Source organism: Hordeum vulgare, chromosome 2H, assembly GCF_904849725.1.
Source record: "Hordeum vulgare subsp. vulgare chromosome 2H, MorexV3_pseudomolecules_assembly, whole genome shotgun sequence".
NCBI classification, from domain to species: domain Eukaryota; kingdom Viridiplantae; phylum Streptophyta; class Magnoliopsida; order Poales; family Poaceae; genus Hordeum; species Hordeum vulgare.
This window is the reverse complement of record NC_058519.1, coordinates 637966020-637979776: the sequence shown is the minus strand read 5'-3', so window position 1 is coordinate 637979776 and position 13757 is coordinate 637966020.

The window sequence follows — 13757 nt, the reverse complement described above, 5'->3', positions numbered from 1 at the left end:
ATCTTCTTTTCCTACGACCTCGAATCGCACCAAATATTTCCGGAAGCGGAGATCCAAAAAGCCTCCCTCCACTATTTCTGCCTCCTTGATGTACTTCTCATGGTCGACCACATTGAACTTCTCCTTGTAGCTTCTTGGTTCTTCGGAAGCTCCTACCAGAATGAATCAGCAGCACAAGTAGGTAAAAATTGGCTGAAGAAGCTGCGATTCGGACCTGAAGCTGAGGTTTTGAGATTCAGACCTGCAGGAGGGAAAGTGACGAGCAGGACAGTGCCGACGCCGCCGTCTCCCTCCACAAGCTCGACCTTTGAGAGGACGTGCGGGAGCAGCTGGGGGACTAGTTGCCCGAGAGCGAGGCTGCCATAGACCTCCCACACGTCGGCGGCCGGGAGGTCCGTCTCGAACTCGTGCCAGAGGCTCCCCCCTTCCATTGCTCTCTCGCGCTGCTGGAGTCCAAGAAGCTGTGATGTGATGAGAGGCATTCTGTTCAAGTCTCCTTTCGTGTGGATGTCCAAACATTGGAGGAGACAGTTGCGATATGGTACTCTCTACACCACAGGTTCAGATCACAACGTGATTACATCCATCCATCAGTGACTATCCTTGGCCCTGTTTGTTTTGTTTCATACTGAAAATCATTCATGTCCGATAAGATACACTAGTAAATTTAAAACCTTCGTATTATCCGTCTTACGCGGTCAAAATTAACATGATTGCATACAAAAACACTCAGTGTTTTTTTTTTCCAAAGTAGTATCCCTTCTTTTCAAAATGCCTACATAGTTCATGACTGCTACAACATTAGGCCTTGTTTGTTACTAGTGTATTTTAGAGAGTTTGTGGGGATTATCCCGGTCAAACTCCTCAATCCCCACATATCCCATAACACCATTTGGTTCTAGTGTATTTGACATGTTTCATCCCCACATTTCCCCTCAAATCCTCAAATTATAGTGCATTTTTCTCAATACCCAATACACTACCCCTACCTAGTGTATTGGGGATAAATGGGAATTTGAAGGGATTGGGTGAAGGTTGGGGTTTCACGCAATCTCTTGGGGGATTATCCCCATCAATCTCCTCAAAAACACTAGTACCAAACAAGGCCCTAACTAACATGCTTCCAATTTCAAAAAGAAAAAACTACTCCAGAAGGAGGCAGAAATAACCATGTTAATGACAGAGTTTTTCTTTTCAGAATGCAAAAATGCAATAACATCATCAAAACTGGTAATAGTATCAATATGAAAACATTCAGAGACAAAGGACCAAACATGGCTAGCCACCACACAGTCAAACATCAGATGCTGAACAGACTCATTATCACCACAAAATAAACATATTACATCAGCCAACTCCCTCATTTTAGCCAGATTATCTATGGTAAGGATCTTGTTGTAAATGCATAGCCATAGGAACACATGAATTTTATGTGGACATAGAATTTTCGCCCCCCACAAGAGGGACCACACCCCCAAAATTAATCTTGCTATAAAAAGATTTGACTGAATACACCCCATTGGAAACCAAAGTCCAAATGGGAGTATCAGGTTCAGTCTTAATAGGGTAAGTTCTAACTAAAGCAACCAATTGCCCCCATCTAACCATCCCCTCATGATCAACACATCTCCTAAAAGACAATTTAAGGTTCCTTCCATCCCACACCTCGGCAACACTGCTGTCAACTTGGTTACATATCTCAAACAGATCCCAAAATTGGACTTTAAGGGAACAATCTCCAACCCACGTACCATGCCAAAAGTTGATGTTCACACCATTACCCAATTTCCATTTATAAAAAACTCCAGAGGCATTAAGAGCCGAGGTGATGCTTTTCCAAAAAGTAGATCCCCTAGCATCTTTAGCCAACAAAATATTTGGAGAGCCCACCTCATACTTATCAGAGATAATCTTCTTCGAGTCACCATTGTTGTGCTCAAAAAATCTTTTTCCCCACGAAGCCAGCAAAGCCATGTTAAACTCCCAAATATTAGGGACCCCCATACCCCCAAATTCTTTTTTTTCTCCAGATCAAGCCCCAATTAGCTAAGTGACATTTTTGTTGCCCCGCCCCCAGATCACCCCAAAAGAAGTAGGCCATCTCAGAGTTAATGGCATTAATGGCCCATTTAGGGAACTTGATCACAACCATCAAGTAAGCAGGAATGCTCACAATACAAGCACAAAGTAGGATGATCTTCCCTTTGTAGGTCAGGTATCTCCCTAACCATCCAGAAATACCTTTAATAATCCTATCGATGATAGGTTGAAGGTCCTCCCTCCTAAGTGCATCATAGTGCAAAGGCACTCCTAGATACTTGATAGGGAAAGTCCCAAGTTTACACCAGAAGATTTGAGCAAACAGGTTGGCCATATCTTCCTCCGCATTAATGGTCATAAGGTCATTTTCATGAAAGTTAATTTTCATACCAGATAGACACTCAAAACAGGATAAAATCCATTTAAAATTCCTAGCTTTATCAACAAAGTTTTCCAGGAACAGGATGGCGTCATCAGCATATTGCAAGCTAATAACACCCCCTAGAATGATATTAGGAAAAAGCCGAGAGATTAAATTTTGTGAAGCTGCTTTTTTAACATCTTGGAGAAGACATCCGCAACTAGATTAAATAGAAGAGGGGACGAAGGATCTCCTTGTTTAAGACCCCTACCCCCAACAAAGTGAGGACCATTAGCATCATTGATCCTCACACTAAAAGTACTATTAACCAAAGTGCACTTGATCCAAGAGATCCATTTTGTGTCAAATCCCCTCGAATGGAGCATCTCAAAAAGGAAATCCCAGCTAACCTTATCATAAGCTTTTTTATAGTCCAGCTTAAGAACCACACCAGGGGTCCGAGACTTTTTCACCTCATGAATCACCTCATGTGCCATAACCACACTCTCCAAAATATATCTGCCCCTAATGAAAGCAGTTTGGTTAGAGGAAATAATCCTGTGCCGAACCGGAGAAACCCTATTGTCATGGCTTTAGATAAAACTTTCACCCCCCAATTACTTAAGCTGATAGGCCTAAATTTCTTCATATCTTTAGCATTCTGTTCCTTAGGAATCAATACAATTAAAGCAAAGTTTAGTCTGTGGAGATCCAACGAACCTTTCTCAAAATCCTTCACGAAAGCCATGAAATAAAATTTTATATCTTCCCAAAATGTGTGGTAAAACAAGAAAGACAACCCAGCTGGACCAGGGGGCCCGTGGGCATAAGACCCGAAAACTGCTGCTTTAATTTTTTCCTCAGAAAAGGGTTTTTGCAGCATATCGTTTTCATCTTGAGTGATGAGCTCATCTTCCTCCCGAAAGGTAGGACCGAGGCTAATATTGTGTTTAGATTCATATCCAAACAAATCTTTATAAAAAGAGGTGGCAATGCCCAGCATCTCATTAGTAGTATGAACTGGGCCATTCTCCCCATTCAGCTCAACAAGGTGGTTCTTCCGATGCCTATGGTTAGCCAAGGCATGAAAATATGCATTATTTTTATCCCCATCTTTGATTTTCCTACCTCTCGAGCGTTGCCACAAAGAAACCTCCTCTTTATGCCAAATCTCTTCAAGTTCTTTCTTAATCTCCTTCATCATGGATCTATCTCCATCATTCAGTTGGCTCGTTTCCGAAAGACATCAAGGATGTCGAACTCAAGCAGCAAGGATTTTTTTTAATGGCTACTTCAATATTAATACTCCACCCTTTAATCTTTTTCCTAAGAATCCTAATTTTATTTAACTAGACATCCATGACACAATCCCCCTGAATCGGGGATTTCCATATCTTCCTAACCAGGTCCTTAAAGTCAGGTTGATCCAACCACCTGTTTTTCAAAACGAAATAGTTTCTGGGAGGTAACCCTCCGGGCTCCGGTATCTAGAATGAGTGGGGTATGATCACTCCCTATCCTAGGTAAAGCTGACAACACACACAAGGCATATTTCATATTCCAAGACCCGGAGACAAACACTCTATCAATCATGGCAAATATAGTGTCATCCTGATTGTTTCTCCAAGTAAAACTCCTATTGGCAATGCCAATTTCCATCAAGGACCACTTATTGATCCAATCATTAAAAAGATAAGAGAAGTTACCGTTAATAACACCATTGTTCTTATTAGCAGTAGATCTAACAAGATTAAAATCTCCTCCTAACAAGACTGGGTAAGTCAAAGTGGTCATAATCTAATGCAGTTTAGCAATGAACTCCAGTTTAAATTCATTATAAGAAGTACCATATACAGGAACAAGGTGCCACACAAAACCATCCTTATTATTTTTCAAACTGACTATAACACCATACTTTCTCATAATAACCCATAAAACTTCATACATGTCTTTTTTCAGACCCACAAGGATCTCTCCAGCAGTGTTATTCATAGGTAATACAAACCATGAAAAGTCATTTTTACCAGAGATACATTGGAGAATGCTATTATCTATACTTTGTATTTTGGTCTCAAAGAAACCAACAAAGTCTACATAATTGTTCTTAAGGAAGTCTCCAAGGCAGTGTATTTTACCTGGTTGCCCTAATCCACGGATATTCCAAAATGCACCAATCATTTAACTTTGAAAGGATGAGACAGACCATAAGGCCTACTTTTAGTATTGAGGATAGGTCTACAAGCTTCCTCGTCAGCAGTGCCCCATGACCGAGGAAGGTGAGTATCTAGATAATCATCCACACACAGAATGGAAAAAAGAATTTCCAGATTCTAAATCCCTTGGGAGAACAATCTCCGGGTTAGAATCAGCAAACTGAAGACACTTAACTTTCTCAGAAATGATCAAGTTCTCAATAATATCTTGTTTTTCTTTTTCAGAATTGCCAACACACAGATATAATTTAACAGTTTGAGATGCAAGTTCAAAAGGATCAATGATAACAAAAGATTTACCTTGTAGGAGGGATTTCCAGATTCTTATTTTGCATGTAAGCAGTAGCTTTGTCCATAATTTTGACATTGCCATGGTTTCTAGTCACTCGCCTGCTAGCCAGAACAGGGCCCCAAGAGGTAGATGCACCAGCAGTGTGTTTCATCTTCTTCTTAGATCCAGCTTTGTTCAATGTTTCCATCAAAGATCTTTTGACACAACCCAGGGTTGCAGCCAGGTCTTCAGGTAAACATTGTAATTCAACAACCATATCCTCCTCTTCCTCATCAGATTCCACCATTTCAAATTTCCCTAGTTGTTCAGAGTAGTAAGCAAGGTGAATTGATAGAGGAGTGTCGTCAACATGTTTAGCTAAGTTTTCTTTACACTCAGCCATCTTCTTTTCCAGGTTTGGGGTAACACACAGCAACTCCTCAATAAATCCTTCATGATCAGAATTGAACATCAATTCAGGCTGGTAATCCACTGCAGATATTGCACCCGTGTGGATACCCTTTTTCCACTAGAAGGGCCATTATCCTTATCAGAAAAAATTGCCTTATCCAGATCATCAATAGCGTCATCTTCTTCACCCTCACTATCCATCTTATCTTGCCCAAAAAGACCATCTTCGTCTTCCTTGTTCAATTCTCCATCATCTGAATCAGGATCACCTCCATCTGATTCCTCTCCCATCTGTTCATAACCCTCCACTACAAAGAACATAAGGTATAATTTCTTCTTCACCTCGAATAGTCTCTCAAATGGGATCTTAGATGGGTCTCTGCAAGCCAACTTTAATCCTGATATTTTCATAGAAACTTTTAAAAATGCCATTCCAATCCACATCCATAAGGATACCAAAGCAAGAAGCAACTTGAGCAAAGACCTTCCAAGCACACCACTTGGGAGGGATTCCATCTATTTGCACCTAAGCCTCTTTAAGTTCTCCAAACTCATCCAACATCCCTTCCCAGGTAAAGATTTTAACAGACACACCATCTATGGGCAGATTAAAAGCATGGAATTCAATCAAATCTTCAACATTTTTCCAAGGAAGGAACCTCAGCAAAAAAATCTTGTTTTCCAACTCCCTAATCTGCCAGGGCCACTCTTTATTTTTGCAAAAGATGACATTCGGCTGTATCAGAAGTTCCTTAGCAGAGACCTCACCATTGTTAACCTTCAGCATAGCACAGTTTTTGTAATTCAACCGCCCTGACTCAGCTGCCACAGGAATGTCCACATGATAGAAACCCAGACCAACAGCTGCACTACCAAAGTATGTTGTTATGGGGGTGAGGTTTAGTCCAAGCCATGCAATTGTTCACATTATGAGATCTAGTGCAGATAAAACACTTTTTGGCTCAATACAATTCCCAACATAGTGCCCAGGCCAACTGCAGTTAAAGCATGTCATCTCTTTATATTTGCGATCAAGGACTTGTACCGTGGGCACCAGCGAGGGAGGAGGGCCTGCAGCCGCTGCAAGGGGGAGGGGGAGGCTTATGCACCACCGGTGCTTTCCCCCGAGCCACCCCCCCCCCCCCCCCCTTTGGTCTGCCCCGGTTGAGCAGCTAGGGCAGGATCAAGAGCCCCATCCTTAACACCCGTAGGATTCCGACGTTTGACGGGGGGTTGCGACGCTACTGCTTCTGTCCATTGTTGCCATGATTCTCCATCTCACCCCTCAGAACTTCTACAAAATATCGAGATCCAGGGCCTATCCCCTCGACGGATAGCTTAAAGATTGTGGGAATCGGGTCAAAAGGCCCACGGGAGGAGACAGGGAAACAATCTTGGATCGAGATTTTTTTTTCTTTGAAACAAATCCTTCCTAACCCAGAACAATCTGGGGAGTCAAAACTAGGGTTTCCAGGAGCGGGCACGCGCTTGTTATAGCGGTGACAGGGGCGTGGGGAAGGGACATCCCACCATTGTCCAAAGAATTCCGTCACCATCTCCTCCTCTCCGTCACCCAAAAAGGAAGACGCCTTCTACAAACCCGCCTCCCTACGAACCACGTACCCCCTGATAAGTGGGCGGGGTAGTAAGTGGGCTCAAGGGAGGCACTAACGCTCCACCGACCACGTCAGCCAATCTCGCACAAGCGATATCATGGCATGCCGTAGAGTTCGTTGGATAAGAAGAAATCCCCAAATTATCATCAGCAGAAACTGAACCCACCCGCAATAAGCCATGAATATCACCAGGGATAGCCCCACATTTCTCAACAAATTTAGCACTAACGACCACACACTCCAAATCAGCACCGTCAACAGACAGAACAGAAACAGAGTTGTGAATCAAATTTACCTTATCCCGACGGTCTCCCGGCCATGGAAGCAGATCCACTTGCTGCCCTCGCAGGCCAGGAGCCAGATCAGTTAGAGGAACGGAGAGAAATCGGTCCCCGGTGGCAGAAATTCCGGCAGGATGGCCGCAATTTCTGACACCGACAATGGCCGGATGTTGAGCCTCGAAGGATTCACCGTCTTGTACCTCGCCCACCGCGCAGCTTGGAGTGGATCCGATGACTCCGCCTCCTGGATAGCCCAGAACAACATGTCGTGATCCATCGCGCCGTCATCCGAGATGAAATGCGCGCTCTCCAAATAGGTCGCCTCACGGATGATTTGCATGCAGATCTCTGCCTATCTAGATCGGTCGGGAAAGCGCTCGCGCACCACCCGAAGGATTCCCGTCCGCGCCGCCGGCGAAATCGCCTCCACCACCGGCAGCTGGGCCATCGGGACCGGAGCCATCTGTGTTGAAACACATTGAAAGGGAGCATATTTTCTGGAGGCATTTCATGACAGAATGCAAAATACGTTCCAAAAACAATTTATAAGCGGAAATTCTATTGCCTGGAGGCATTTCATGACGAACGCTCACCCAAAGCTCTTACAAATAAAACAAACTTAAATGACAGTTTTGCAAAAATGCCAACCCCTTCTATTAAAACTGCCAACCGTGTTGTTCACAGATGTCATCCTAATTAACTAAGGTGGCCTCACAAATAAACAAATCTACCTAAGGGCATCTCTCACCCTCAAACCACTCGCATATGTTCAGACCATGTGATCCACACATATTGTGCCATCCAATGTGGGTTTATATCAAGCTGTCGAGCGGTCCGGACGCATTTCGCTTGTAAAACGAAGACAAAGTTGGAGGGTGTGGAGTTCAGATAGCATACATGTAGGACTTGGACACCCCGGTCCACTCAATCATCCCTATCGGGCCCATTTCCTCCCACTTCGTCCCTTGCTTTGCATCTGTACCTTCTACCTCCGCGGACCGCGGTTGTCGTTGTACCTCTCCGAACATCAGTGAGGCCTTTTCGGATGTACGTTATCCAGATCAACATCATCAAGTTTTGTCACATGGTTGGTCGGCTGAAGGCAAGATGGCCATTGCACGCGACACATAAGGAGATCATAAGTTTTGCCTCTTCTTGGCTTAACAATATCTCAAATTAACCGGCATGCGTTGTTGTGATGTACCACAAGATAGAGGAACGAGCATTTACGTACACACACTATTCGAGGTATCTAAAGGGACAGTATGCACGGGACAACATCATCCGTTGATGAAAAACTTTTTGAACATCCGGTTAATCTCGTTGAATTCGAAACATTGTTATACTAGCTAGACTTAGTTGCATGTTGTGTATGAATGATTTATGCTATTTTCTATCCAGACTTGACGAAAAATCCATGCGTTTGCATGATTGTCGTCTGGTTGCATGATTGTCGTCTGGTTAATATGAAATCTGTCATGTTTGAACGAGTTTTGTTCATTTTGTTTAAATAATTATTAAAATATATGTGAATAATGTTGAATGCCTTTGACACTAGTGTCTGCAGACAGATACCAAGCAAAAGGTCAGCATTTATCATGCTCTAAACAATCAATGTCCGAGTAAGACATAGAGTGAAGCAACACGTTTTGCTTCTGTCATCAGAGGCAGATTGCAACCCTGCAAAGTGACAGTTGAGTCGGAAGTTGGTGTTGTGAATTGCGACTTCGACGTTTGGTGAACAGCAGTCAATCTGCAGGAGCAATATCATAACGAACGGTCTAGCAGAGTTTTTCATTAATGGAGTTGTGTTTGATTACTTGTAATAACTTATACGGCGGGCAAGGAAACAAATTCCTTGCTTTCGTCCTGCTTACTTGTCCTAATTAACTATCTTGATTTAGCGCATCTCGCTTCTCTAATCTGTTCCAAACGAATGAGCAATAATACTTCCACCGTTGCTAAAATAGCATTGTTCTCTGATCATATGATTAAAAGGCTCACCTTTAGAGCATCTACCGCTGGGTACCTTAAATCCCCTCAAACGCCCGGACAGTTCGTTCGATCACTAACCGATCATGAAATTTTAACTTGGATGGACATCTCAAACAGGTCTCAAACGTGTGGAGTGACCGGCATTCTTCATATTCAACCTAAATATAGGATGGATATGGGTGTCCGTCACGTCCGGTCATGAAATTTAAACCTGGACGGGCACCTCAAACAGACCTCAAACGTCCGGACTGACCGACATCCGTCATATCCAGCTTAAATATAGGACAGATATGGGGTGTCCGCCACGTCAGACCCGACAGCGCGCCCCCATCGCAAATTGCACTAAAATCACCCTCAAAATTGTCAGATCAATTTGCTTTCTCATCTCTTCTTCGTCCTCCATGTTGTCTGTCTCACAGCTCCGTCGTCACACACGCTCTGCAGCCATTTCTAGCCTCTGTGACGCCAGTTCCGACGGAGCAGTCCTATCTTGCGTCCTCTCCGCGGGGACGTTGTTGTCGATTCGGACGCCACCGCGGTACGTCCGACAACTCTCTGGCTTCGCCTTGGGCTTGATGTGTTCGACACATTGTTTGATCGGATTTTCTGTGATTTTAATAGGAATAACGATGGACTTTGACGCTTCGTCCGACGAGGAGTATTAACTGGCGGAGCTTGATTAAATGATTCAAGATGAGTTCTTCAATTCCTCGGATTCAAACGAACAAGCGAACCTGATCATGCTCTTGAACATGCAAGAGGAAATGGACCGGCAAGTGATGGATATTCTTAACTTCAAGGACTCAATCAAAGGGAGAAGAGTGATCAATCGAGATAGGGTGTCCGAAGCTTGGCTAGTGCAAAGGGACTACTTTGCTCCGAGATCATCAGGTGCACGCGCAGTTACCCAATGATCTTGTGAGCATATGTGGACCCATAATGGAAAACCAAAGAGCTGATGTTTGATTGTGCACTTAAAATAAATTTTATGTAAACACTATTTATGTTCAGTACCACCATTTATTATTTACATGCTACAATGGCTTGTATGGTCGACGTGCATGGAATTGAGAGTCCGGATTTGAGATATGTGGATGCCGGAGTGAAATATCATCCGCAAGCGTGTCCGAACGCGTCCGCGGATGTATAGGTGGCCGAATTTGTCCAGTCCAGTTGCAGATACTCTTAGCATTACACGACAAGATACTATTTCCCATACAATAAATATAACCATAGTTTAGCCCCCTAGGGTTAGTAGTTCCAAAGGGCAACTTTAACTATGCCCCTATTGGGCCGTAAGGGAGGCTATATTCGGTTTTTCCCTTACGCCGCATCTAGCTGACCCCTAAACCAAATAGAGGAGGATAATTTATTCTCCGGCACATATCCAATGCCTAAATATATTTCGTCTCGAGGCGATCGAAAATAAATTATCTTCACGCAAAGGCCTTCTTGTGGTTGGTCGATGATGACCCACAAGTATAGGGGATCAATTGTAGTCCTTTCGATAAGTAAGAGTGTCGAACCCAACGAGGAGCAGAAGGATTTGACAAGTGGTTTTCAGCAAGGTAAAATCTGCAGGCAATGAAATTGTCGGTAACAAGTGATTGTGTGGTGAGATGATTCGTAGCAAGCAACAAGTAACAAAAGTAGCAACGATGCAGCAAAGTGGCCCAATCCCTTTTGTAGCAAGGGACAAGCCTGGACAAAGTCTTATAGGAGGAAAAACGCTCCCGGGGACACACGGGAATTTCTGTCATGCTAGTTTTCATCATGTTCATATGATTCGCGTTCGTTACTTTGATAGTTTGATATGTGGGTGGACCGGCGCTTGGGTACTGCCCTTACTTGGACAAGCATCCCACTTATGATTAACCCCTCTCGCAAGAATCCGCAACCACGAAAGAAGATTTAAGACAAAGTCTAACCAAAACATTAAACTAGTGGATCCAAATCAGCCCCTTACGAAGCAACACATAAACTAGGGTTTAAGCTTCTGTCACTCTAGCAACCCATCATCTACTTACTACTTCCCAATGCCTTCCTCTAGGCCCAAATAATGGTGAAGTGTTATTTAGTCGACGTTCACATAACACCATTAGAGGAAAAACAACATACAACATATCAAAATATCGAACGAATACCAAATTCACATGACTACTATTAGCATGACTTATCCCATGTCCTCAGGAACAAAAGTAACTACTCACAAAGCATAATCATATTCATGACCAGAGAGGTAATGCGTAGCAGCAAGGATCTGAACATAAACTCTTCCACCAAGTAATCCAACTAGCATCAACTACAAAGAGTAATCAACACTACTAGCAACCTTACAAGTACCAATCGGAGTCGCGAGACGGAGATTGGTTACAAGTGATGAACTAGGGTTTGGAGATGAGATGGTGTTGATGAAGATGTTGATGGTGACGAGTCCCCTCCGATGAGAGGAGTGTTGGTGATGACGATGGCGAAGATTTCCCCCTCCGGGAGGGAAGTTTCCCCGGCAGGATCGTCCTACCAGAGCTCTAGAATGGTTATGCTCAAGTTCCGCCTCGTGGCGGCGGCGAAACCACGAAAAAGCTCCTGCCTGATTTTTTTTCCTGGACGAAACCCTTCATATAGCAAAAGAGGGGGGCAAGTGGGCCAGCAGGTTGCCCACAAGCCCTCATGGCGCGGCCTGGGGAGGTGGCCACGCCGTGCATGCTTGTGGCCAACCCCTGGCGCCCCTCTGGCGCTTCTTCGACCCAGTATTTTTTATAAATCAGGAAAAACATCCTCGTTGATTTTTACGGCGTTTGGAGTTGCGCAGAATATGTATCTCAACTTTGCTCCACTTTCAGGCCAGAATTCCAGTTGTCGGCATTCTCCCTCTTCATGTAAACCTTGCAAAATAAGAGAGAAAAGGCATAAGAATTGTACCGTGAAGTGAAATAACAGCCCAAGAAGCGATAAATATCAACATAAAAACATGATGCAAAATGGACGTATCAACTCCCCCGAGCTTAGACCTCGCTTGTCCTTAAGCGAAAGCCTAGCTCAATAAATATGTCCACATGTTTAGGGAGAGAGGTGTCGACAAAACAAGATACGAACATGCATGCATCATGATCATGATCAGAACAGCAATATCAACATATAATCTCTCATGCTAAAGTGATAATTCCTTCACAAAGTAAAGAATGGATCAAGAACCTTACCGAGAAGTAACAACCGATAGCCTTTAGTCATTGAAGCAATTGCAATTTATCACAACATCAGAAAGAGTCAAATAAGAGCTTGTAAAGCAAATCCACATACTCAATCATTCTTTCGTTCTCTACAATTACTACAACTGACATGGTACTCATGAGATCAAAGTTTCAGCTGGACACAGAGAAAGATAGGGGCTTATAGTTTTGCCTCCCAACTGCTTACCTCAAGGGTAATGTCAACAATAATAATTCATGAATACTTACCTCCAAGTTGACATATGAATATAGATCTTTCCCAAGCATATGACGTTAGCCAAGATAAAGGTGAAATAGGGAATTGGTGAAGATCACCATGACTCTTTCAAGGGCAAAAAGTAAAGGTACAAGATAGACCCTTCGCAGAGGGAAGCAGAGGTTGGCATGCGCTTTTGAGGTTTGGATGTGTGTCCTCTTAGTGCGGAGGAACGTCACTTTATATTGCCTCTTGTGATAAAGAACTTTATTATGCAGTCTGTCGCTTTTATGTCTTTCTCGTCACAGGTTCGTACAAAGCTTATTTTCCACACACTAGTAGATCATACATATTAGAGAGCAATTTTTATTGCTTGTACCGATGACAACTTACTTGAGGGGTCTTATTCAATCCATAGGTAGGTATGGTGGACTCACATGGCAAAACTGGGTTGATGGTTTATGGATGCACAAGTAGCATCTCTACTTAGTGCGGGAGGTTTTGGCTAATATGAGGTGAAAGCAATCGTCATATGCTAAGGGATCTCTAATCATATAACATTGTTCGGAGCCAAGCAAACACAATTCATTATGTTATCTTCCTTGTCCAACATCTACTTCTAGGCATGCAATAGTTTAGTGAGTGTTCACAATCATAGATGGTGTCAGAGATGACATATTTATATGTGAACCTCTCCTTATTTATCACTTCCTATTAATTGCAACAATGACCAAGGTCTACGTTTGCCTACCCTCAACAAGTTTCAATCCTCATTCTTTTTATATGTGAAGCCATCACTTCCCATAAGATCACTACATGATATTTCATGTTTTTGTTCTATTCTCACTCTTTTGATCATGGCAAGAGGCAAAGCCCTTCAACTAAGACACTCTTTATTATATGGCTCACGAGCTCGAATACATCGGGGGTGACACAAAGCAAAACTCAAGACTAAAACACTAAGAGTTTTAATCTACAAGAGAAAGAGAAAACTGAAAAGGAAAACTAAAACAAAGGTAAAAGCAAAAGATGTGATGGTGATACGATACCGGGGCAACTCCCCCAAGCTTGGCACAAGCCAAGGGGATTGCCCATACCAATTCTCAGTTGTCTTCCTTTGGTGGTGATGGTGGAGGAGTTGTT